We start from the raw sequence: 16,344 nt of genomic DNA on the forward strand, positions 1-16,344 counted from the left end.
AGTTATAGGCCTGCTAACACTACCTGGTCTGTCTCTATCGATAATGGCAGGTGTAACATTTGCGCATTCATTATTTCCCAGCAAAAAGCATAAATTATCATGTCAAATGTTTTGAATACTACTAGGCCCCTTCCTTCTGCACTGGCTCTATGAGTTACTCTGCTGCCAGCCATCGTTCTACAGGTATTGTAAATGCTCCTCACTCATCCCGCAAACCCAAATATATTGGTTGAGTGTCTATACCTATCGCACCTCCAATGCTATTAACTATGGAATCAACCATGCAAACTCCACAGCCTATGATCGGTCCCCCTGTCCTGTCAGTTAACTGCTATTACGATAGATTTCCTGAGCTACCTTCCCAATGTGGAGACACCGATCCCAGTTACAGACACGGTCTTTATTATCTAGCCTTGCAGTCTCTTGCGCAGCCATCGTATCTGATCTTTCAAATCCCAGCCCAGACTCCTGATTCCAAAGTACTGGCTTTTGGTACACCTATCCAGCTGCCTATTTGCACCACCATCCCTGATCCCTCAGTGCCTGCTTTGAGATATTCAACTCGTCAGAGACACTTCCCGAAACATCTAGCAGATTGTATTCTTTAAGATTAATGCTAATATTTGCAGAAGGGGGAGGGGTGGTGAATAAAGTCCAGTGGCTGGAGGGTAGGCTATCCCTGTGCATTATGTCTGTATGCCCAGATTGTTTACCATTTGCTGTGATTCCTATACATGTGTTTGCCTTTTATGCAAAGATATTTTAGTTTCTTACATTCTTTGGGCACCTAAGTTGATTTGAGTGTTCATATTGATGCAAATAAACTATTTGTATATATTCTTCTTGGGTTTATTTTGGCATTTGTTTTGATCACCATAGAGCCCGATAACTTTAAAAATAAATTTGAATTTCCTGTCCGTAGCTGAAAATTGCCACATTTTAAGACTTTTATTGTAACAACCAGACTTAAAGCACTGTGACTAATTACTATTGTTGGAGGTAACTTATAGTTTAATCGGCAAAACAGAACTTTCCTTTTACTTTTAACACTATCAAAAAATAAATCCACTTCACAGGTGTATTTTATACTGTCCTTTAAGTAGTCATTCAAGTTTCCTGGACCCAGTACAGAGTAACTCTTCGTTCCCGAGTATTTACTTCCATTACTTTCCTTTCCCAGCCTGTTAACTTTTAACCCCAAGACTACCTTCAATGGTGAGGGTTCTCCCTGGCATATCTCTGTCTATCATCAGCTGGTCAAACCTTGTTTCAAACCCTCACATATTCTGGCAGACTAACTTGTCTGTGAGTTTCAGGGATATCTTTTAGGAAGCCTATAATCCAAACCTACAAATTACTTTCTGTGTACTGTGCACCCTCAAAGGCCAGGCAACATGAATCATATCGACCTTTCAGGGAGATAGAATTGCTGATTAGCTATTATTTAGACACCCAAATCTATTTTATCTTGGAAATAGGTGTACAGCCTAAAATGTAACTGTTTACAACCCAACATGCTCAACACCTTCCTGGCACTTTAGAGATTAGCAGTCTAACCACTGTAAACACAGATTCCTCTGCCATTCTCTTGAAGTGTGATTACTAACACCTTCTTTCCAGCAAGACAACCAGGGGCTCCTTTTAATCTTTAATAGCCAAATCACCCAGCTTGCTGTCAGACAGAATTCAGAAAAGTCACATGACTCCCTTCATTTTACCATAAATTAAAGACACAGTGTTGAAAAATAGCAAACTTACAAACCTTATTTATAATACATTGTTGGTTAATCCAAGATGGGAATTTGGTATACAGCGAAGAGCAAAATAAAAAGGTTACACTATCACACACTGGTAACTGGGAGTCTGCTGCATGTTGTCTTGGGCATTTTGAATTGTTTATTCAGAGAATCATTGAATCCCTACAGTGCAGAAGGAGGCCATTCGACCCATCGAGTCTTCACCGCCTCTTGAAAATAGCAGCATAACTAGGTCCACAACCCCACCCTATCCCTGTAACCCAATAAACCCAGCTAACCTTTAGGAAACTAAGAGACAATTTAGCATGGCCAATCCACCTAACATACACATCTTTGGACTGCGGGCAGAAACCGAAGCACCTGGAGGAAACCCACACAGACACAGGGAGAAAGTGCAAATTCCAAACAGACAGTCACGCGAGGCCGGAATTGAACCCAGGTCCCTAGTGCTGTGAGGCAGCAGTGCTAACCACTGTCCCACTGTGCCACCGTTTATTGTACTGCTTGACTTTGTGGTTGCATTATTCCTCTTTAAGTAAATCATCCTATGAAGCCCAGTGTTTTCACTGAAATACTACTGATGTTGTGAACTAGTTTATATATTAACCTAAAAGTAAACAGAGCTTACTTACCAAGCAGCCTCAAGCCCAGTGTCTCCTCATTGAACCTCTGTCCAGCAAAGTGTCTGGCAAATTATACAAAATACCTTATCAAGAAACTAGCATTTCTGAAATGAAAGTAGCAACATTCATCATACATGTATACAGCACTCATTCAAAGCCGAAAGCTTTTGAAATCAATATGTAAGAAAATAAGTGTTTTGATGCTGAATTTTGAATTTATGAGTTTCCAGCAAGCTTGCTCAATGGCATCTTAAATTAGTGGTCATCTTAGACTAAAAAAATGTAATTATGACAACAAGGAAGCAAGCCAGTGCTCTGTATTTCGAACTTCTCAAAACATTGTTAACAAAGAACTATTTTTATGAAGGCTCTTCATCTTCATAATAGTTAATGAGACTATTTAGTATGTCTTTTGTGTTGTTACGCAACAACCTTCAACAAAGTGCCAATACAATTTAGGATTAAAAATGATGAATAACTAGCTCTAAAGAAAAACTCTCAGAGCAAAGCAAATTACAGCTAAGATTTATTGAATTTATGTTGGTCTGTAATAAACTTGCTTTAGTATCTTTTCGTTGACTACACATTTACAGATGAATGCTCTTTTGCTGGCAAGTATCCCAGTCTTTCTGATTATGGCTTATATTTCGAATTGATTATCTCTTTGATTTACTTAAAGAGGCATTAAAGGTTTTTTGAGATTAAGATGCGAGAAGCTTTCTCTCCCAAAATCGCACAATATGACATTAACGGAGACACAGTATCTGCAGAATTTGATTTGGATCTGCTTCTAATCTTATTTAACCTCCTGCATGCTGAAAGCACGTTGCCAATGCATACATCCACTGAAAGTGACAGTGTTAGCAGCTTTCACATTCAAAGGAACTTTAATAAGGTAAAATCCTTTGAGTGCAGCTTTTGTTAATCTGTTGCTTCTTTGCTAGCTCTGAATGATGTTCCCGATCTACCTTACAGGCGAAAAATATTACGACTGAAAAAATGATGGCTGAAGCAGAATTATGTTATGGCTTTTAATTTTATGTTTTGTTTGATGAATTTCAAATTATTCAAAATACAAGATTACAATGCATTTCTCCACGAATATTTCCTGGTGACTGGTTTAAGCAAGACAGAAATTTTTATGGATTAGATTAAACAAATTACACAGCTTACTATTTTATTGAGCTGAATATATTCATTCAGAATTCATTTCATAGGAGCGTTTGATAAGCACTAGTTCATGTAAATTAAGGGGTGGCTTCATTGATGGAAGTTTTACAACTATATTTTCTGCTCTTAATGACCTTAAAATATATCGGGGGTGGGGGGGGGGATTTCCCAGGTCCGCCCTCTGGAAGGGGGTTGGATTTCCTCAGGTCTGCCCTCTGGAAGTGGGATTCACAATCGGCTGAAGAATCCCACAATGAGGCCAAATCAGGAGTCGGGAGGAAAAACAGGTCATGATTCTCCGTGCCCGCCCCGCCAGCCATAACGGGTTTCCTGATGACCTAGCCAGGCATCCCGCACTGACCCAGCGGGGCCTTGCAAATAGCTCATTAGGACTATTTTGCATGTCATTGGCAGGCAGGGTGCACCATTCACTGGCCAGGATATTATGCTCCCAGACCAGACCCCAACAGTGACTGGTGTACTGGATTGAAACCCCAGTATTTTAGCTTATTTTGTGAGATTGTGCAGAAAGAATAATTCACTCCAGGAGGGATTAAAGGTGAAAATAGGGCTTTTGCATTTAAAAAAACAACTTTATTATGAATACAATATTAAACTCTTTAACGTCACACACGAAAAGAATAACTTACAATTACCCCTTAACATTACAACTCAATTCCCGATTAAGCAACAAGAAAAGAAACATACAGCTCTCAATCCATTTTAAAACCTGCATGGCATAAAGTAATTCTGCTTCACGGAACAGATTCCGGCCCTTGTTAGAACCCCTTGAGACTCTGGCTGAATGTCTTCAAAAAGCGACTTCAACTGGGTTGTTTCAGCCTCTTCTTTGTCTTTAGCTAAGATTGCTCTGCTTTAAAATATTATTACTCATTCTTCACTATCCTACTGGGAAAGGAAACTGCCTTTACTTGTGGTCTAAAAAAAAACAACGGCTGCCAGGTCAGACTTCAACTCTTTTCTCCAAAAGCTTTTTCAAAATGCCTTTCTCGCTTATCTCCACCCAGCACTGACATTATCTCCCCAAGTTGAAAAACAAATTAACTTTCCAGGGACTGAAAGCACAATAGCTCCCCAGTCAAACCACATTTAGCCCAGACTGAAAAACACATTCATCTGCCAATTTCACCTTCTGGATGCCAAAAGCCCCCAGGACCTGCAAACAGATTGTTTTTCTTTTAAACTAGACTACTGCAGTCAATCACACTCTAATCCCAGGCTTTTACCACTTATATTGCCCAATACATTTATAATCCAGTTGTCCAAAAATGCTCCAGCCCCCGCAGCTGAGCGTCCTGCTGGCGCAAATTGGTGCGAGGAGCATAGCCATGGCAGATTGCAGGGTGGCAAGTATCCTCTCAACATTTGCCCCCAGTGTGCCGAGGGGGTTCCTTCAGGGGATGTGGAGTTCAGGAGGGCTTGTGCTGGTTGGAAGATCTCAGGTTGGGGGTCTTCCTTGGTAATGTAGTTGGTGATGACAGCAAAGTCAGTGCCATAAAAATGAAAGAGGTTGAATGCAGTTTTAAACCATGGATAGGTCAGAATTTCATGTGGAACCAGTGATTCTTTGTTTTGATTTGAAATATGCTTTTGAAATGCCTCACACCTTTTGACGACAACTTCAATATCAGTGATCAAAACCGGCCAATAAACTGTCTCTCTTGTGAGACATCCCGTTCAATCCATACTCATGTGTGATTGATGCAGTCGTTGAAGACTATCAGATTGCAAAGATTCAAGTATGACTTGCCTGCTTTTAAAAATGTCTCCTGAAGAGATTCCTAGCTAATCACAATAAGGCCACAATTGTCTCATGTGTTCTTGACCATACTGAAGAATTGAATCAGGCCATTCTTTGCTGACGGTTTTCCATTGTTTCCGTAATGTGAAATCTTTCGCCATTTCTTCTTGTAGCTGTTGGCCTTTGCATTGAGTAAAATATCTTAAATCAGTTGACGGACTTGCACATTCCTGCAAACGCAACGTTGCAGCTCTCTTGAAACTGCCAAATTTGTTGAAATATTCTGGATATTTCAATGTTCGGTCATGAAGTGAGGTGACAAGAGCAGTTTCTAAGATTGATGTGTCTTGAAATGAGGTGATAAGAGAGTTTCTAAGGTTGATCTGTCTTGTGATGTCTGACTGATTCAGTAGATTGCCATTAGTGTGAGGTCATGGCTGGCTGGGAAACCTACAATCACTGGGCCTTCAGTTTCCACGATGTAGCACATCTGCACAAATCATTGTTAAGGGTCTAGGTAAAAAAGGGTTAATTTACTTAAACTAGCTACATAAGAACATACATACATGAGTAGAAGACCTGAAGCCATCAACAGGGGTATGTGTGTGTTGTGACCTTCTCCAAGCTGAAGTGAAACTGAGACTGGTTCACATGACACACTTTGCTTCTAGTGATGGCTTAAAGGCATATTACAACTTCCCTTGAAGGCACTTGACATCCATAGAAGTATATCACTATCCTTTCATTATTGTTGGGTCAAAAACCTGGAAACCTACCATCCCTCCCCCAAAACATCACTGTCCCTAGACCACATGGACTGCTGTTCAAGAAGGTAGCTCACCATTATCTTCTTTAAGGCAATTAGGAATAGGCATAAAGCTATTATTGGCCTTATCAGTGGAACTCATCTTATGAACAAATAAAAAATGTTTTTCTCAATATATTTATTTCTATTATCTCTTCACTTATTCCATACATTATTTGTTGCTATTACTCTGAAAGCGGCTTCACCAATAAGGCCACTGGAGTAAGCTCCAGATCTTTTCAATGTAAAAAAACACGACCACTGCAATTGCTCCAACTCACTTCCCTATTGGATAGCCATGCCATTATTATCAGCTTAACGTTATCCATGTAAAGAAACATACACTCGCAGAATAACTTCGCAAATGTATTTCAAAGTGCACCAAATACAATGAACTACAATGAGTAACTATTATCGTCTCACCTTCTCCTGATTGGGCAGTCCCTCAGCCATGAGGATGACTATCGTCCTCTCCAAGGAGATGGGTTCTGCTGTTTTTGAATAGTCCGATCCTGGATCCACAGACTCAGCCATAGGTTTGGCAGGTGGTGCTTGATGAGGTGGGTGGGTGGGATGCTCTGGATTCTGCACTCTCCTTCAGTGTGCTCCTTAGTGTGCTCCACCTTGCGATACTTGAGTTGATTGGCACCTTTGCGGATACTTTTTTTCCAGTTTGTGCATTTTAAGGTAAACGATTCCCATGTGTCAGTGGGGATGTTGCATTTATTGAGGAAGGTTTTCAGGGTGTCCTTTTAGAGTTTCCTCTGCCATCCTAGTGATTACTTGCCATAGTTGAGCTCGGAGTAGAGCACTTGTTTTGGGAGTCTTGTGTCAGGCATGTGGGCATTGTGGCCTGCCCATCACAGCTGGTCGAGCATGAACACTACCTTGATACCGGGATATTGGCCCGGGAGAGGATGCTCACATTGGTACGCCTATCTGCCAGTGAATTTTCAGGATTTTGCAGAGGCAGCATTGGTGATATTTCTCCAAGGATGTGAGGTGTCTGCTGTACATTGTCCATGTGTCCGATGCATGCAGGAGGGAAGGGACCACAGCTGCTCTGTAGGCCATGAGCTTGGTCCTGGGTTTCAGGACTCGGTCTTCGAATACTCTGTTCCTCAGGCATCCGAAGACTGAACTGGCGCACTGGAGTCAATGTTGGATTTTGTCATCAATTTCTGCTCGCACTGAGAGGAGCTTTCCAAGGTATGGGAAATAATCCACGTTGTCCAAGGGCTCACTGTGGATCTTGATGGTTGAGAGGCAGTTTTGTGCAGCAGGAGCGGGCTGGTAGAGAATTTTTGTTTTCCGTATATTTAGTCTGAGACCCATTCTCTCATATGCCTTGGTGAATGCGTTGACAATTGTCTTTTTCAATGGGAAAAAAAAACAGGATCACTGCTGTTGTCTATTGGATAACGATGCTGTTATTATCAGCATAAGATTATCCGTGTACAAAAACTTACACTTGCAGAAAAACTTAGCAAAGGTATTTCAAAGTGCTCCACGTACAATGAACTGCAATGAGCAACTATTATATAGGCAAATACGATGGGAAATTTGGGCACAGTAAGATTTTGCAAACAGTGATTAGATGGATAACTGAATAATCTGCTCTTATTGTTGATTTAACAAAAATATTGAGTATGGGAGAAGATAGTGTAGCACAATGGTGCAGTATGTGTCCATACTCACTACATGATGAAAACAAGATTATGTCTGTAAATGTTGCTGACATCAGTTTTGTTTTGCACTGTATCACTGCAGTTGAAGCAAACCTTTTCTTTTATCTATTTTCCAGAAGCTTTGACAATACATGAGGTCACCTTTCTATGTTTTACAGATTTACGAAGGTCTGACTTCTCTATTAACACTAGTTACTCAGCAGAATCGATGCCAGCAGTTGGAAGTTGTATATTCTGCTCATCTGCTTAGTTTTGTGTGCATGTACATGTACATATTGGTGGAATCTACTGTTCAAGGTGGGGCTCATGTCCATTGGCAGCAAAACCAGTGGGAATATTATGTTGACCTTTTTTGGGAAGCCAATGCAATTTTGTATAAATCAGGAACTTACCTGGAGAATGTTGGGCCTCTCATTGAACAAAGCCTTAAGAGCTGGCAGCCATCAGCTCTCCGTTACTGGCTCCATTGGGAGCAGTGGCCACAACCGGTATTACACCCAGACCTTCAGCAGGTAGCTACAATCGAGTCCTGGAAGAAACTAAGTGTGGGAGGGAAGAGAGTACCAGGAAGGGGGGTATTGGCAGTACAAATTATGAGCTATAAATATGAACTTAGCATAAACCTGAAATGGATACTTTGCTGTAAAACAGAATGGAATTGGGAGGTCAGGTGACCTTTCCTTTTCTATCAATACACATTGCAAGAACCTTGAGCTAATCTTTGTGTCTGGACAAGTCTCGAAGAAGTCATTAAAATGCAGATAACTGTTCCTGTGATTAATTGCTGCTCTTCACCAATTCATTAAAAGGATTGCTTTCACAATACGGTTGCAGAGTCTTCAACTCCAAACATGAAGTCCAGAAAATGTATGCAAAAAGTTTTATTTTATCAAGGTAGTATGTGAATGAGTGACGCCAAAACTCCATTGTCTGACAAACCATCAGAAAGGATTCATAAGGACATAGACAGGGCCATAAACATCAATGCCAACGAAGCAGAAAAACCCTGCCTGAGAAACACCATTGGGAAGCTCCAGTTGGCATGGGACTCTACCTGAAGAACCATACCAGGGCTTTGCTGCAGGCTTTTGTTTGGCTTGAGTGGAATAAGAGAAATGTACTCCAACAAACATATATCAACAGTGAATCCGTCCTCTTAAAACTAGTAGAGGTTTTTTCTTCAGTGAGGAAAGAGATTACAGGCCTGCAGTGTTTCAAGTCTTCACCCCAGGATGAAATAATTGTAACAGAGAACTTTTGAAACTCTAAGACTGAAACGCATGGAACTTTTGGAATCACAATCATTTCATGAGTGTGTGTGTGTATCAGTTTGAGGTGTAGTTGCACATATTCAGGTGCAGAATAACGAACGTTATCATTATTCTTTTTAAAACATACTCTGTCACTTAACTGCTCCTGACAATTACAGCACAAGGGTTAAAACACATTTTTAAAAATGTGCTGTCTTCAAGTCAGTTGAGAGGTGCAAAGAAAAGGTGAGCCATCCTGACCATCTCTCTCCCTGTCCAAAACAGGGGTCTCAGGAAGGGGTAAGCCTCCCCATCCCCCCCCCCCCCCCCCCACCCATTCCACGGGCCCAATCACATGGCCCCCTGTCACCGGCTGGGGCATAAGGTTCCACCCACAAACTCAGTTCATATAACTGTAATGATTTAAACAGCATCATAATTATACTCCTCCAACTTGGCTCAAAAGGAAATGATAAGAAACCAGAGAATCTAACCAGCTAACCATCTCAATGGCATTGCCATCATTGAAACTTGTAATACCAACAGCCTGGGGTTACCATTGGCAAGAAACTGAACTAAACCAACACACAAGGTGGAATCTTTCAATGTTTTTTCAGTGTGTCAGTTTCAGCAAGAAAACTGGGTAGCTCTCCTGCTGCACAGCCAAGTTTTCTCTCCAGATTCCCTGTACAAAGAATCTGGAGCATGGTTTCCACCATCACTCTGGCGGGGCAGAGCTGGCAACAGTGTCTTCGCAGAGATCAGGATTCTCTTTTTAAAGGCAGCTACGATCTGTGTTGAAAGTAGACTGCTCCACAACCCCATGGACACGCTGGAGCCCCCTCAAGCATCAGGTCCCCACACAAGGGCCAGGGCAACATTCCCCACCCCACAAGCACTGGGGCAACTGCCCCTTCCCCTCCGACACACAAGCACTTGGGAACCTCCCATACACATAGGTGGACCCTCCCAATAGGGCTCCCTAGAGGGCTTGCCCCAGATCCAGCCCTTGATAGTGTCACCCTGCTGTGCCTCCCTGCCAGTACCAGGGGCAGTTCCAATGGGCAATGTTAGGGCTTATCCAGCTCCCCCTGGGGGCTGTACCTTATAGCCACCTGGGGTGACCACTGCCCAACACAAAATGGAAGATTGCAAGGAATGCAGGGAAATTGGACATGTTGTAAAGCAAGCAGCTTGTATATTCAGACTACTGCAGAAACCAGTTTTGACTGCTGCAGAAACCAGACAGCACTATGAAAAGAAAACAGTTAGCATACTAATGAGGTGATACCGGGCGATCCCCAGATACAATGGAAACAAGTTAAACACAGATCGATACATTCAATGGAAGGCCAGACTTTTTGCCGCCAAACAATAAGTCCTAAGAACCGCCCCAGTGATCGAGGAATGGCCCCGCTATTGGGGAATTCAAATCAATCGAATGGGAAGAGACCCAATCGATTGCGAGAGTATAGAGGGTCCGCCCAGGTGGGTGCAAGACCCTGAGAGGAGTATAAAACAGAGACCCCGACCCCAGCTCGCTCTCTCTGCCAGCCTCTCCTTGACCAGCTAGCCCTCCCAGCAGAACGCCGTTGCAGCAGAAGAACCTTGTGCAAGAGAGGTCTGGACAGAAGCCGCCAGCAAGTAAGTATCACAACGCACGCTATGGGAATAGACACTCCTGATCCCTTTAGACCATAACCACTGGAAGCCTGCGGACCTTGGACAAAGCTAGAAGCCGTTGTTCCCTGATCTGGCAGCCCCCTTATCCAGACAAGTATTTGGCCTAGTAGTGGTAGGATTAGTCTAGTCTTATAGTTTATATGCATGATTAGTAGATTATTGTAATATAATAAATGTGTCTTGTTTGAACTTACTAATTGGTGTATGGTTTTATTGCTTTGAACTTGACCTTGAAACTTGTGGAGGTATCTTAACGATACCTGGCGACTCCAAAGCTAACGAACGAAACAGAGCCAAATTGAGTGTTAAGCACACTCACCCAGAATGAGCAACAACCTACCTTTGCGGCCCTGATGGAATCCCCTTGACTAATTCCCATTTTGCAATAGCTGTTGTAAATCTCACTGACATAATGTCATGTCGGCGAGGGGGAGTTTTTCACCTGGAGGGCACATATGGCAGGGAGATTCTGGCGAGAATCTCATTTTCCAATTCTGACGAGATTTGCACCCGCGCCACTATTTATGCTGATGGCTAAAGCGGGCTCATAAATACTACAGCTACAAGAGCAGGCCAAAGTCTTGAAATTCTACAGTGAGCAACTCACCTCCTGACTCTCCAAACCTTGTCAACTTTCTACAAGGCACAAGTCAGGATTGTGATGGTATACGCTCTACTTGTCTGGATAAGTTCAGCTTCAATTACCCTTGAGAAGCTCAAGACCTCTGCTTACCACACAATGCTCATCCTGTGACTTCTGCAATGCAAATGCAGCCAAAGTAGTGGTCAGAGCAGACAGTCAACATTACCTGCACAGCATATGGCTTCTCAAATTGAGATCCCTATACTTAAGCCAATGTCTAAAACTGCTTTGCAGATAAATGCCTTACATCTATTGCCCAATATTTCCTCTTGGAGACTGATCATAGAGCCTCCATTAAAGTCAAGCTAAGGTGGGGGGGGTGGCATATGGCGCAATGATTAGCACTGCTGCCTACGGCGCTGAGGACCCAGGTTCAATCCCAGCCCTTGGTCACTGTCCGTGTGGAGTTTACACCTTCTCCCCACGTCTGCGTGGGTTTCACCCCCATAACCCAAAAGATGTGCAGGGTAAGTGGATTGGCCACACTAAATTGCCCCTTATTTGAAAATTGGGTACTCTAAATTTATTTTTTAAAAGTCAAACTTGGGTGGAGAATGACAGATACAAGGAGCAACTCAGTACTTGAGTATTTGAACACTGGAATTGTGAGATCCAGCAGAGAATGAAGAATCCCTCCAAAGCATTACAAATCATCCAACAACCTTGATCCTGTTCATGGCATCTTGAGACTGGCCTCCACTTGCTGCTCTCATAGTGTTCCCATTCTTTTTGCGCTCTCTCGTGTACAGAGATACACCATGTCATGTAGATGTGTAAATAAATATCAAATAAATAATCAATGCAAATAAATGCTCACGTATGCGATATACAATGTGAAAAGTGTGACCATGATGAATCCACTAGTGCTCTAGGCAACGCAGTGCCCTTCGCTCTTGCAGATTCCTACTTGGAGGAGGTGAAGGCAGGTTTCTCACTTCACTGTCCAAATGGCAATGAGGAGCATGGTGACCTGATCAACATGCAGACATCCATGGGGGACCTCTTTCGTCCTGTAGCTTCTGCATGGGCAGCCATGTTCACTGGCCCATGTGCAGCAGTCGAGGTCTCTGGCAGAAGGGCTGGGGAGGTAGAGAAAGTACGGGTGCTGAAGAGCTCTCAGTACCTTCATTCTTCTCAGTGGCCTGCACATCTGGGTTGTCCTTCAGGTTGGGTTGTGGGGCTGGCTGCTGGTGCATCTTTCTGAGCTGCGACACTGCCTTAACATATTCTACCTCGTGGTTTATTTTCACACCCTTTTCCCGGAGGAAAATGTTATTATACTGATTTCTGGACAATTGATGCAAATGGCACATTTCAATGATGTTTTCAAGCTTGAGAGCTTTCTGTCTCGTTCCCTGAGCTTATCATCGATTATTAGGAACACAATTTGATCTCTGACCATTGAATCATTTAACACGGAGAAATCACATGTTTGAGCTAATAGTTTGAGATCAGTCAGGAAGAAATCAATAGATTCACCTCTATTTTGCATTCTTCTTTTGAAAACAAAACGCTCAGAAGTTTCATTTATCTGAATTTTGCAATGAAGATCAAACTTTTCTATAACTACTTCAAATTTGGTCTGTAGCAAATTGAAATGAGTTATACAGTTCTAGGGATTCTGGACCAGCCATTGTTAGAAACAGAGCTAATTTACGACCATTACTCGCATCATTTAAATCTGAAGTAGCCAGATACAATTGAAACTACTGCTTGAACACTCACCAGTTAACATTAAGTTTACCGGTGATCAGGAGTTGTCGTGGAGCTTGAGCTTTCTTCAAGAGTCCTGGATTCCTCGATGTCCTGCAGTAACAGGTCTGTCTTCGAAATTCGAGTTGCATGTTCGTTTTTCTGACTAAATCCTTACTAACCTATCTAACGAGCTTCATCAATCACCTGGTACCATGTTATATTACTCTTTGTGGTAATATGTTGTGCTCTTTGTCGTTTCTTCCAGAATGATCCAATGTGTTATTGACAAAGAATCCACCAATCATTAGATTGAAACAAAACTAACTTATTGTAAAACTATTAATTAACTGAAGTTTGCACACTCTACTGAGCTGCAGTTAATAATAAAGTAATATTGAATCTGTCTAGCAGTAGTCAATAATCTAAATAGTCGCTAACTATACTATGATCTAACCTCGCATTAACTCTATCTAATCTAATCTTCTCATAGTGCTGTTCTCATGCTTTCTCCTTCACTAACTACCCAGAATTCCCTCAGGTCTGATTTATGTACAGAGAAGTGGTGGTGCCCTCGAGTGTTTGAATTACACAGAGATGTAATAATTAACCCTTCACTAACCTGACCATATACATATCATTAAAAAATATATCTGATGATCATCTAAATATTGTTACCAAAAGGTAACTCTTGATGCTCCACGTTCCTGCTCATTGAAGCACCATTGTGTCTTTCCTCCCTCCTCCGAGAGGGACTGCGGACAGATAACTCTGACTCTGACACCTTCTCCTAAACTTAGGTGTGGTGAATGTCGTCCTGCTCCACCAACTCTACACAGGGGCGACATTCCTCCAATGTGCTTTTATTTGAGTTGATGGAGCTTGGGTTTGTCAAATGAGATCCTGCCTCAGACATCGCTTCTTGATTTTAATGTCCAAGGGATGTGGGGAATGCTGAGGGAGAGGAGGTGGCGGCAGTGAGAAAGTGGAGCTGGGGTCTGTGCAGACACAAATTATCCAGGTTTAGATTTTCTCATTGTGAAAGCATGTTCTGGGGCACACCACAGCCTTAGCCATGCTCATGCTGCCATTATGGCACCACCCCATCCTTACATTCACCACCATGTCACTGCCCCACTGTCCTCAGTGAAGTGACAACTCAACATCCACCATTACCTCCATGTGCCAGAGAGTTTTTAACACTGCCTTTATCACCTGCTACTGGCAATTCACTATCACCATCAGACAGTTGATCAGGCACCCTGGCAACCTCCATGACCATCCCCACCCATCCCACATTCCGGGCCATCATGGTTTGTTCTTTGCCCTTTTCGACTGCAAAGGCAACGTGAATTTATGTTAGCTTGATACACAGAGGGATATTACTCTTCCTTGCATTTGTGCATCAGAGTGCTCATTCTCATATGTTCAGGGAAAACCTACATGAGCTGCACACACATAATACGCAGAGGTATTTTCCTAGTTTTTCCTAAATTTTCATTTTGGAAGATCTAACTCAAGAGCAGACTATATGGTCAATGGAAGAGTCCTGGGGAAAATTGATGTACAGAGAGATCTGGGAGTTCAGGTCCGTTGTACCCTGAAGGTGGCAACGCAGGTCGATAGTGTGGTCAAGAAGGCATACAGCATGCTTGCCTTCATTGGACGGGGTATTAAGTACAAGAGTCGGCAGGTCACGTTACAGTTGTATAGGACTTTGGTTAGGCCACATTTGGAATACTGTGTGCAGTTCTGGTCGCCACATTACATGAAGGATGTGGATGCTTTAGAGAGGGTGCAGAGGAGGTTCACCAGGATGTTGACTGGTATGGGGGGTGCTAACTATGAAGAAAGGTTGAGTAGATTAGGATTGTTTTCATTGGAAAGACTGAAGTTGAGGGGGGTCCTGATTGAGGTCCACAAAATTCTGAGAGGTATGGACAGGGTGGATAGCAACAAGCTTTTTCCAAGAGTTGGGGTGTCAATTACAAGGGGTCATGATTTCAAGGTGAGAGGGGGAAAGTTTAAGGGGGATGTGCGTGGAAAGTTTTTTACGCAGAGGGTGGTGGGTGCCTGGAACGCTTTGCCAGCGGAGGTGGTAGAGGCAGGCACGATAGCATCATTTAAGATGCATCTGGACAGATATATGAACGGGCAGGGAACAGAGAGATATAGATCCTTGGAAAATAGGCAACAGGTTTAGATAAAGGATCTGGATTGGCGCAGGCTGGGAGGGCCGAAGGGCCTGTTCCTGTGCTGTAATTTTCTTTGGGCGAAATTCTCCGACCCCCACGACGGGTCGGAGAATAGCGGGAGGGCCTTCCCGACATTTTTCCCGCCCTCCCGCTATTCTCCCCCACACCCCGCCCAACTCCGGACCCAAATCGCTGCCGCCGTTTTTTTACGGCCGGCAGCGATTCACAGCTGTTCGATGGGCCGAAGTCCCAGCCCTTTACGCCGTTTTTACGAACGGCAAACACACCTGGTCTGGCCGTTCGTAAAAACGGCGTCACAAACTCGCTTTTCATAACCATGGCACCGATTGGCACGGCAGTACCACGGCCGTGCCAAGGGTGCCATGGGCCCGCGATCGGTGGGCACCGATCGCGGGCAGCGGGCCCGATGCCCGCGCACTCTTTCTCCTTCCACCGCCCCGCAGCATCCATTCGCGGGGCGGCTGAGGGGCAACCCGGCCCACGCATGCGCGGGTTTCGCGCAAATACGCGATAACGTCATCCGCGCACGCGCGGGTTGGAGTCTTCCAATCCGCGCATGCGCGGCTGACGTCATATGACGCGTCAGCCGGCGCTAACTCCGGCAAGCGGGCTTAACGATATTCGTTAAGCCCGTCATGCCGGTGCCTACGGCGTCGGGCTGCTAGCCCCGACCGGGGACCAGAATCGGTTCCCAGTCGGGAAGGGGCGCGCTGGCGTCAAACCCGCCTGGGTTTGACGCCAGCTTTACGATTTCTCCCGTTTTGGGAGAATCGCGCCCTTTGTTTCTTGTTCTTTGTTAGTCTTGCACTTCATCTGCAACATGCAGATATAACTCTTCCCTTGGAGCTCTGTGTGGACAGGCCAAGCTATTCACCTTGCTGGAACACAGTAGGCCATTGAACCTTTTCCTGCACTGAATCCACGATTGCCGATGGTGTTCTGCTGCACTCACCACAGCTGTTATTTGAATCCAGCCCTTCTTGGTTACTGCAAGGACATTTCAGCAGCCAGCAGGGTATAGAACTGGCCGTCTGTTCTTGACCACATCCACTAAA

Source organism: Scyliorhinus canicula, chromosome 13 (genome assembly GCF_902713615.1).
Source record: "Scyliorhinus canicula chromosome 13, sScyCan1.1, whole genome shotgun sequence".
Taxonomy (NCBI): domain Eukaryota; kingdom Metazoa; phylum Chordata; class Chondrichthyes; order Carcharhiniformes; family Scyliorhinidae; genus Scyliorhinus; species Scyliorhinus canicula.